At 46.7% G+C, this 11,873-nt stretch overlaps 1 pseudogene; it reads left to right on the top strand.

Annotated features, from left to right (window-relative positions):
• Positions 1 to 352: 352 nt before the first annotated feature.
• Positions 353 to 11,873, top strand: part of LOC119293016 — a 44,793-nt pseudogene continuing 33,272 nt past the window's right edge.

Below are 11,873 nucleotides of genomic sequence, written 5' to 3' on the forward strand. Positions count from 1 at the left end.
AGCTACGTTGGGAGCAATTCAGTGAACATCACACCATCGGCACCTGCTCAAGCAACCGCAAAAAGTCTCGCTTCTGTTCATAGCAGCCCGACCTCCATCTCTGGCATGCTCGGCGGGGCTTCGTCTATGGCTGAGCTTGACGCCCTCACGGTAATTATGCATCATACCCTTTTCACCATCATGTCTATAGTCTTCCATTTCAGTTGCCTTTCGGATGTTTGACATCGCAGACATGTCTTCGTAGACCGACGATACCCCGTGCATCCTACTATACAACATCAACAGCCAGAAGGTGGTCGTGGGAAAGGCAACTATCGTGAAGCCGAAGGACCACATGTTCCACAACCGAGAGATGCCCCATGGCGTCTTCAAGGTTAACATGGCCAATGTCTTAGCGGGCTTCGAGGATTTGCCTCCTCCAGTACCAGTCGATGACAAGGAGACCCTTAAATGGATTGGCGCATGCAAGAGCTGGTTCTTGCCTTGGCCGAAGACTCTTCTTTGTGTCGATGAGCTCAATATCACACCAGCGATAGCTTCTCAAGAAGGTATGAACACAACCCCACCTACCAAATTACCTGCACCTGTCATGGCGGGTGATAGCAGATGAAGCAAATGAGAGCCTCCATTAGTGTCAGATGACGTCGCCTCCGTCGAAGAAGCAAATGCTGATGATTTCATGGAGGAGGATGATGATGACCCTCTCAAGTATATCAATACCGCCTATGACGATGGAGGATTGATGGCTCGGCACTATGACTCAGGCTATGAGCATGGAGATGATGACTTGATGCAACCTAATTTGCCGGAGCCGGACATCCTAAGGCAGAATGCAAAAAGTATCTCTTCATGGGATCCTCGCAAGAGACGCCTCCAGATGCCGCCTTTACCTAGCAACAACCCTAGGGCTGTCCACTGATTAGCCCGACGACACTGGGGGTGGCGGTTAGGGAAGGTATGATGGTCTCACTACCGCCACCCGCCAAGAAGCAAAGGAGGAGACTGGACAAGAAAGGCCCTAAAGGCGCCAGAGCTGCTTCAAGTAGCTAGCCGCCTCTCAAGCCTCGGGAGGTAAACATAATACCTATCGAAGGTGCGGATCGTTTCCATGTCGCCGGCCACCCGATCCTACCTCCAAAAGCGCTAGAGCACATACTGAACAATGATCTAAGGAAACTTCAAGAAGATGTGCTGGTCAGAGAAAAAGCCTTCTCATCTAGGAAAACCCAGGATATCCGCTTTATGCGGCTCAGGTGCCGGGCGGGAAGTTGTACGTCGAGGGATGGACCGTGGATAAGTTCGTCCTGCGATTTGACTACATCTACGACATGTTCCACATGACCAAGCTGGATTTTCAGTTCATCCGCATGTATGCGCTGTATCTCAACTACTTCATCAGGCGCGAGAACATAAAATATATCTGCGTCGCGGACCTGTACTATATGCACAAGAGCATCTTGGCGGTTTGCAAAGAGCACCGTGACTATGCGAGCAAGTAGATGGGCGAGTTCATGTATGCTAATAAGTACAAGGAAGCGATTCTCCTGCCTTATCATCCCACCTAAGTCATCCGCGGATATCCTTTCGTAAGTTTTAATCATTCCTTTGCAACCATGGAGGCTAATTTGAGGTGTACTTATTTTGCGCAGGGGGGGGTCCTCATCGTTCTGTACCCAGAATTCTCCCATGCTATGTACTTGGACTCATCAAAGATCATCAATAAAAAAGGATTACACGCACATAAAGAGTGTTCTCGGTAGTGCCCTATTAACCTTCAGCCTGTCTGGTGGATATATCAAGGTGAAAAAGTACAGGAAGAACGGGCTGTGTTTTGGCCATAAGACCGACTTCTACTGCATCCAGCAACTGTACATTAGTACGGCTGATGGATTCTACCTCATGCATCACCTGCTCGGGTATAGAAGGGATAATCAACGCCTTCGCATGTCAGCTACTACCAACATACCGAGATTGTCAACTGGGCCACAAGCATAGCAAAGACACCGGATCATCGAATCTGAGCCGAGTTTTATCACATACAGTGTGAACTTGCCCGAGTGATCGAGAAGGGGGTCCTCGAACCAACAGAGATGTTCTACCATGCGCCAATCACACGGGATGATATCCGAGCACTGCTACTCGCCCAACGTCTAGACCTGAAGCCTTTCAACAAGCTTGGGTGCTTCCTCCCTGAATGTGAAGATTGGGCCGCCGACATGGAGGACTGATTATCGATGACAATGTGTCACTACTGTCTTTCTATGGCAAAACTTTGAATGTATGCACGGCGAAACTCTATGATGTAATTAAACCGTCCTCCTGAACTAGCGTAGATCGCTCTAGTTAATTAGTTTGGGTATGGGAACTTCGTTATTTATGTTTACTATAGGTTCCTTCTATTTTGTTAATTATGCCTCTTTGTTTTCTTAAGTACATTATGTTGCATATTATCATTGAATTCATCAACTGACGATGCAGGTACATATATCAGAGATGGCGAAGGACTGCTACGCCGTATATGTTGGGAGGGTTCCAGGAGTGTACGACCACTGGCCAGACGCTTAGGTCCAGGTGGACAGGTACCCGGGCGCTAGCCACAGAGGGTTCGACAGCAAAGCCGAAGCGGAAAATAGTTACTTGAGGTGGACGCTCCGGCAAGAGAGGGAGCGAAACCGGTGCCTCAAGAAGTACTACATAGTCACGGTCTTGCTCATACTAATTGCTCTTCTCTTTTACATCATGGTTTAGATAGAGATGATGAAACTTGTGTGTGTGCCATGACCATGCAGTTGCATTTGTTCGAGACATGACATGACTTATGTATCGCTATTTTCAAGATGTGATGATATTTGTGTTGGATGATGATGATGGTATGACAAGACTACTATATGTGTATGATATGATGAGAATAGTGTATGTCTATTATGATTTGATGAAACTACTATATAGAGCATGCACAAATACATCACAAATACGTAGAGGGGAAATAAATCTATGAAAGCAGAAATATTAGCAGTAGCGCTGGTAGGCATCTACACTACTAGGAAAAGGGCTATAGATCATATGGACACTAATGACGCACCAAACATGTGGTGCGCCATTAGTATATACTAATGGCGCACCATGTGTTGGTGCGCCATTAGTGTCCAAATACTAATGGCGCACCACATCCACGGTGCACCATTTCAAAACTAGTAATAGCGCACCAGGGGATAGTGCGCCATTACTAGTTAAACTAGTAATGGCCCACCACATCCACAGTGCGCCACTAGTAAAAAAAATTCAAATTTTTTTTCAAACTTTTTTTTATATTTTTTTCAAAGTTAGTAATGGCGCACCGTGGGTCTGGTGCACCATTAGTAGTTAAAACTAGTAATGGCGCACCACACCCATGGTGCGCCATTACTAATTTTGACCCAAAATTCCCCGAATGCACACCCCCCCCCTTGGACCGCCTTTTCAGTTTAAAAAATATAAGAAAATGATGGAAATGTCAAAAAAATAAAATAAAATAAGTTTTCCATGTGACATGTGGTCTAGTTGTTGGGAAAATTTACAAATATGAATTTCGACTTTATTTGCAAAATCTCTCAGGAATTTGTAAAATGGGCATAACTTTTGCATACGAACTCGGATTAAAAAGTTTTTTATATCAAAAATCATCTACTCGAAAAGTTACGGGGCTTTCAAGATCTAGAGGCAAAAAAATTCAAAAAATTTCAAACTTACTAGTGGCGCACCATTTGCTAGGTGCGCCACTAGTCACAGAAAAAAAATAGTTTCGAATTTTTTTCGGGAATTTTTTTTCAAAATATGATACTTAATATGAACGGAAGTTTGAAATAATTTTCAAAATTTCATCACACTCATGAACATGAACAAAGTCCTAAACATCAACAAGGTTTAATAGGATTGATATGCTAGATATATCAACAAGTGCCTGTGAAGTGAGCTGGTGCTGTGGTTGGATAGAATTTTGAAGTTAAGCGTGCTTGGGCTGGAGTAGTGTGAGGATGGGTGACCTTTCGGGAAGTTTGACCACGGAGTGTAATTTGACCCGAGATTAAGCCATAGTGACCCGAGATTAAGTAAAAAATAAAAAAATATAAATTTTGAAAAAAAATTGAAAAAAATTTGTTACTAATGGCGCACTCCTACTAAGTGAGATAGTAATGGCGCACCTCTAGGCATATAGGTGCGCCATTAGTATCTAGTATACTAATGGCGCACTAGTGGTGCGCCATTAGTAAAAAATACTAGTGGCGCACTAGTAGTGCGCCATTAGTAGGCAAAACTGGTGCGCCACTAGTAGGCCTTTTCCTAGTAGTGCTAGCTGCAGTGCTGGATTAGCAACGACGCTTGCTTTGGTGCAGTGCTACAGATAGTTAGCAGTAGCGCTGGTCCGGGCAGTGCTACTGCTAACCATACTTACTAGTAGCGCTAGTCTGGGCAGCGCTACTGCTACAACTTAGCTGTAGCGCGTTAGCAGTAGCGCTGCCTCCGGCGCTACTGCTAGAGGTATTTCAAGCGCTAATAGTACGCTTTCTCCTAGTAGTGTCACGGCAGTGCAAGGAGGGGTGCGGCGGTGACGAGGAGCGTGGGGGCGAGGGGTGACAAGGGGCGCGTGTGGCGGCAAGGGGCAGCACGGCGACGAGGAACGACATCACCGAGGGGCACGCGCGGTGGCATCTCGGGCGAGATTTGAGGGGGAAAGAGACGGAGCAAGGAGAAATGACAAGTTTTGGGAAGTGGGGGACGGTTTTTGTGTGAAAATTGAACTGTCAGCATAGTGAAATTGTAAGTGGCGGACGTGGTACAAAGCCCACCACACATATGGTAACAAGCAGTGGCAGTCCGTACGAGGAGACCGCCACTGCTAAAATGACCTCCTGGAACCCTCCCCCCCCAACGAAATTTACCGCAATTTAGCTGTGGCAGGGCGAGAGACTTGCCCGCCACGACTGATAGAAGGAGCAGTGGTGGGCACCATACGTCGCCTACCGCTGTCGTGTTTCATCATGAGATAAGATTTGGAATGGTTCACCTGTGGCAGGCTAGAGTGCACGCTCGCCACTGCTACTCATGTAGTTGTGGCGGGCTGGTTTTGCTACCCGCCGCCGCTTGCTTTCAAAAATAGCTGTGGCGGGGGCCTCGCCGACGCCGCCGTGCCCGCCACTTATTGGGATTCACTATAAGCCCTTTTCCATTAGTGTAATCTGGCCTCAGGGATTCTTCCTCATCGTCATCACCAACGTCTTCACCGTCATCACCATCATGATCTGCCAACTCTTGTGTGAGTAATTTTTCTATAGGGACACTGGGTTGATGGAACTGGACGAGTTCTCTTATGTAATGGTTGATGTATTTGTTAGGGGTTGATGCCTAATACCCTTTACATTCTGAGATTGATGTTGATATGACTTTGCTATGCTTAATGATTAGCATGAGGGCTTGGGTGTCGTGATTTCAGATCTGAACCATTTATGTTTTCCTTAATATATGTGTGCTTTGGATCATATGTGCAAGTTGTGTGCTCATGCTATAGTTTTGAACCGAAGAGCTTGAACTAACAACAATCAGGGTATTAAATGAAATGGGTATAATTTGAGGATTACATGTGTTAGTTTATTGTTAATGCTTTGATCAAGTGCTTTGTGAAAGGAATGCCTTAACTACCCTTAATTTCCAATAGGATCCCTAGAAACGGGAGGATATGACAAGAGATGTTGTGCAAGTTTTTATTGCAAGTATGTACAAGTACATACAGAATACATGCATGACTACATATGATTGATGAATTGGAGCTAGTTTATTATCGCCCTATGTCGGGGATATACCCCGCGGTGTAACCCGGCCGGAAGTATAGCCCGTCCGGACTTGGCGACTCACTGATGACCCGCCCTGGCTGGACGATACACTAAGTGACTCGCCCGATCCTGGCGACTTAAGGGTGACCTGGCAAGCGGATCAGAGGAGCGACAAGACCCGGGGGCCCAGGAGGCTCAAGGCCCAGAAGGTCGGCTTATGTATGGTAGGTCGGCTTAAGAGGAAAGGCGTGAGGAATATCTCCCTTACAAGGAATCAAGACCCGAACTTGTATCCGGCTTGTAGTACAAGATAGGCTAGTCCTATTAGGACTCCACATGTAACCCGCCCCTCTAACTTATATAAGGAGGGGCAGGGCTCCCCAAAGAGGGGGAAGAAAAACAAGAAACAATATCTAGGGCTAGACACAAAAGGGGAGCGGGCTTACGGCGACTCTTCTCATGAGCATAATGAGACTTAGCCACAAACAGCATGTAGGGTTGTTACCGGATGATGTTTCCCGGGGCCCGAAGCTGTCTAAATCCTTGTCTTGCGTGTTGCGTCTCTCATCCCGATCAACCCCTCTCAAGCTACCACATAGATGCGTTGGCCTCGCGACAAAGTCCTAACACTAAGGACATCTGACGTGTTAATTCCATGGCAGTTGGCGCCCACATTAAACTCTTTTGTCAAAAAACAAAAGCAGCACTATGCATTATCCGTCGCCAACATCCGGCAAAAATTACTAGGTGATATCCATCCGGTTTACTTTTATCAATATCTGTTAATTTTTTGAAAACAACCACTCTGCCTAGTGTTGTTATATACAGCCATCGCCCCTGCGGTCCGGTTTACGTCAATGCGCCGGCCGGCTCGCCTGTCAGCACCACCTTACAACGCCACGGACGACTTGCCCGTCCGCCCTCGTGGCTAGTTCGCACATTTTCACCGGCTTACAACGTGGATTGCAACTTGCTCGTCCGCACCGGCTTACAAACGCCATGACCGGTTTATCGGTTTGTTCCCGCAGCCAGTTCACCTATGAGGGATTTTGGTGTCACCTAGGGATCATCAGTTTCATGGCGAGTTATTTTTGGCCTAAACAAATCAGGTGATATCCATCCAAGTTTGTTTTATTATCACATGTTGTTTTTGTCAAAGAGCAAGTTTATCTTTGCCTTGGTCTGCAATTATTGTTTATGCAGGGCAGTTATTTATGACAAAAAGTGATATTATGCCGCAGAGGTGGAGACACGCCAACATTTTTTGACACAGATGGTCGTCATTACTCAACGGACTCCTGCACCGGCTTACAATGCCATGGCCGTCTCTCTTGATCGCGCCGGCATACAACGCCGTGGCCGTCTCTCGCGACCGCGCCGGTTTACAATGCACTGGCCATCTTTTATGATCACGCCGGTTTACAACACCGCGGCCGACTCACCCATTATTGATTTCAACTTTGCCACAGTGATCATCAACTCTGCGACGGATTAATTCCGGCTCAACACATCAGGTGAAATCCATACAGTATATTTTATATTATATATTGCTTTCTTTAAAAGAGCAATTACTCTGGCTTGCAAGTTCTCCAGTGCAGGACAAGTTATGTCACTGAGATGTTGAACGACTCATATCGGTTTATATCACGGTCAAATATGGAGAATCTCAAGCCAACTCCTCGAGTAGTCTTAAAACTCGGGGGCTACAGGGACATGACTCGGGAACTCCGGGTCATGGGAGGGGATGATAACCGGTTCCGGAGGACACTACCATACTGATGAAAATTCCGGTTTAAAATGCGGTTCAAGAGACATCTCTCTTCTACAAAGCTTTGAAGCTCTCAAAGCCGGTTCAACATCCGGATCAAGGTAAATTTGTCCCTTACAAAGCTTTGAGGATCTCAATATCCGGTTTAAGAAATTCTGGTTCAAAACATGGGTATCCTGCTTTACGGCTTATCTTATTATGGTCACTTGGGGGCTTCCTGCTCATCGGGCATAGCCGTCAGTACCCTCTTGATTGGCGCAATGCCTAAAAATTTACGGTCATTTGGGGGCTTCCTGTTCAAACATAGGTCGTATTCGAACCAAAGAGAACATACCTGTCGATACCCTTTTGATTAGCAAATTGCTGAACCTACTTGGGGGCTTCTTGGTCGTATTCGAATCTTAGCTTAACCCCTTTTGGGAATCGACGTGGATCGTATTCGAATCAGCGTCGTTAAACAACTCTTATGGTCACTTGGGGGCTTCCTGTTCAAACATAGGTCGTATTCGAACCAAAGAGAACATAGATGTCGATACCCATTTGATCGGCATCGCCAAGCCACTGGGGGCTATATGATCGTATCCGAATCTTAGCTTAACCCCTTTGGAACGGTTTACTAATCGTATCCGAATCAGAAGCCTCAAAAAGTTTTATTCTATCTCGGGTAAAGATTATTGCAGCCACAATTATTTAACTTGTGACCTTTTTGGGGATTATATCTCAAATGTATATAAATGTTTTATGATTAACCCAGCTTGACTTTTGACTATAAGTCACCAGCTTATGACAACCATCATTTATATGGAAGCATTGGCTTCTAAGGATTGGGTTATCACCCTTATTACACAGGTCATGTAAACCGGCAGTACAAATTCAATATCACAGTGGTCATTTAGAGGCTTCCTGTTCAAACATAGGTCGTATTCGAACCAAAGAGAACATAGCTGTCGATACCCACTTTGATCGGCAACGCCAACGCCATTGGGGGCTATATGATCGTATTCGAATCTTAGCTTAACCCCTTTGGAAAGGTTTACTGATCGTCTTTGAATCAGAAGCCTCAAAATTTTTATCTGTTTTTATACAATCGCAAGTATTTCAGTTGTCACAAATAATATGTGCCGGCTCTTACAGACTAGACTTCATTGTCCGGGTCACATAAGCCGGCGGTATCATTCAGAGGATCATAGGGATCTTAGGATCTACTTGTGTGCAGGATAAGACTACATTTGGGTAGTTACCCGTCTTGGCCTTTGACGTTAAGTCGCCAGGGCATATGTTGTTTAAACTCTTTGCAGGATTTGCAGAAATATGACATATAAATGATTAAGTTCAAGCTCATTACCAAAGTTGATGCCCGCGTATGAGGCGCGGCGAGGAAATAGACGAGTTGTTGAAAAATTGGAAAGATAGCCCACTGCCGGGAAAGAAGCAAAAGGCGCCAGAGCCGGGAAAGAAGCGAAAGGCGCCAGAGCCGCTGCTGAAGGTATGGAAAACGAGGTTTGTTTTCTGGGACTTGCCGTACTGGAAGATCCACCGTGTGCCTCACAGCCTTGATGTCATGCATATCACGAAGAATGTGTGCGAGAGTCTTCTTGGTACCCTGCTCAATATGCCAGAGAGGACCAAAGATGGGCCGAAAGCAAGAGCTGACTTGAAATCAATGGGCATCAGGGGGGAGCTTCACGCTAATGATGATGATGATGAGGCAAAGCAGGACACGAAAAGTCGTTGCAAAGGAAAAAAGGCCAAGAAGACCAAAAATGACTACCCTCCCGCGTGCTTCACTCTAAGTCAGGAGGAGATCGGTCAGTTTTTCACCTGCCTCGTAGGAGTAAAACTTCCTTCCGTGGCATCATGGACGGGCACGTCCGTGAAATGCTATTTGGCCTATGCAACTTTTTTGACGTCATCTCTCAGAAGTCGGTTGGCATGAGGCAACTCAGAAGGCTACAGGAAGAGATCGTGGTGATACTATGCGAGCTTGAGATGTACTTCCCGCCCGCATTCTTCGACGTTATGGTGCATCTGCCGGTCCATATCATGGAGGATATCATCCAACTCGGGCCTACGTTCCTGCACAGCATGATGTCGTTCGAAAGGATGAATGGTGTCATCAAAGGATACGTTTGCAACATGTCACGCCCAGAGGGAAGCATAGCCAGGGGCTTTTTGACCGGAGAGTGCATCTCCTACTGCACGAATTATCTAGGCATCGAGAACCCTGTTGGTCTGCCCGTCAACAGGCACCTCGGCAGGCTCGCTGGATGGGTCACCGTGAGGGTCGCCGCGAAATGCATGTCGACTTCGAGGGTCGACTCGCCGACTTTGAAAGAGTAAACCTAGCCGCGCTACAACACATAGACGTGGTCGATCCTTGGGTGGTAGAGCACAAAACCTTTATTGAGACGACGTACAATAACCGAGGCCAACAAAGGATGGACGGAGATATAATCAAAGAGCACAACTCATGTTTCACGCGCTGGTTCAAGCAGAAGCTTCTGTCGTACCCTTTACATGAGGATTCTTCCGCGGAAGAACAACTCATATTCGCCTTGTCACAGGGCGCAGAGCACAACCTGATGTATTATGAGGCGTACGATATCAATGGCTACACATTCTACACCGAGGGAAAGGACATGAAGAGAGATGGTTATCAAAACTCCGGGGTAACGATGGAATCCTACACCAGTAACGACAAGGACAGATACTACGGAAGGATCAAGGAGATCTGGGAGCTGAGCTACGCTAGAGAGAAGGTCCTGATGTTCCATGTCAGATGGGCCAAGAGCGTCATAAAAGAAGACCGGTATTTCACCACCATGGTTATACCCGAAGCCAAATCCAAGACCGTGGGCGCAAACATCACCGCGAAAAATGAGCCATGGGTACTGGCTTCCCAAGTGGACCAATGCTTCTTCATTACCGACCCGCCAAAGCCCAGTCGTGTTGTCGTGAGGAGAGGCAAAAGGAAAGTCATCGGAATGGATGGAGTTGCCAATGAGCAAGACTTCGACAAGTACGGCGACCCGAAGATGGAACATGACGACGACGATGAAGTATCAGCATGCACCACAAGAAGAAGATGGACCACCCTACCTAAAGGACGTCCGTTCAAGAGAAGAACTCCATTTACGTAAAATAAGGGCAAGAAGATTGTGAACAGATAGCTAGCTAAGATCGATTATATTTAAATTGTAGCCTTCATTTCTCGATTGTATTTCATGGGCACTTTTTGAACTCATGAATGTTTTTAAATTTTATGGACACTCGATCTCGATCCCCCTCCATCTCGATCGCTATCCCACCTAGCCAGATCCGGTCCCCCTCGCCGCCGAGCACCCCCCGCACCATCTCCCCCGCTCCACCGGCCGCCGCCGCCGACCCCCCGCACCCTCCCCCACTCCACCGCCGCAGACGACCCACCGCACCCTCCCCGCTCCACCGCCGCCGAGCACCCCCCGCACCCTCCCCGACCCGCTCCACCGTCACAAATGAATGCAACTAAAATTGCAAAAAAAACAAATTTGATTATATTTTCAAATAACAAATTTGATGATATTTTCAAATAATAAATTTGATGATATTTTTTCATATTCATAAATATTTTCAAATAACAAATTTGATGATATTTTTTAAAAAATTATTACTGTTTTTATAAAAAAAATATTACTGCTATGATTTAAACAAGTTTGAACATATTTAAATACAAATAAATATCAAACAACATTTTAAATGTTGTTAACATGGCAACAAACTGCATATTATTTTTCTACATGAAATTCTGAGCATCTAGCATATGTGACATGTTATATTTGGATGCATGGATAAAAAGATATGTGCAAAGAAAGAAATGCATAAAAACAAAAATTGGGGAGCCTGGGAATCGAACCCAGGGCCTCCTAGTGTGTGTGTTGCGTGCTGACCAGTCGGGCTAGTGTGCGTGTTCTGATGGAGATACGGATAGGTGGAATATAACCTGACCAGTCGGGCTAGTAATTACTAATGGCGCACCAGGGTGAGGTGCGCCATCGCTGTCATCGTACTTATGGCGCACTAGGGGGAGGTGCGACATTGCTAACCCTCCCCCCACTCCACCTATTCCCCTCGATCTGACCTCCGCCCCTCCCTCGCCAGATCCCCCACTCGACCCCAACCATACGCCGCCACCCCCTTGCTCCGCCCCCTCCGTCCATCGTGCATGCACGCTGTCGGCGACGCCACCGCCTCTCCTGGCTGTGGTCCCCCGCTCCACCACTGTCGCCGCCCCGACCCCCGCGGGACTCCACCCCCGCCGC

The sequence above is a fragment of the Triticum dicoccoides genome, chromosome 4B (assembly GCF_002162155.2).
Source record: "Triticum dicoccoides isolate Atlit2015 ecotype Zavitan chromosome 4B, WEW_v2.0, whole genome shotgun sequence".
NCBI classification, from domain to species: domain Eukaryota; kingdom Viridiplantae; phylum Streptophyta; class Magnoliopsida; order Poales; family Poaceae; genus Triticum; species Triticum dicoccoides.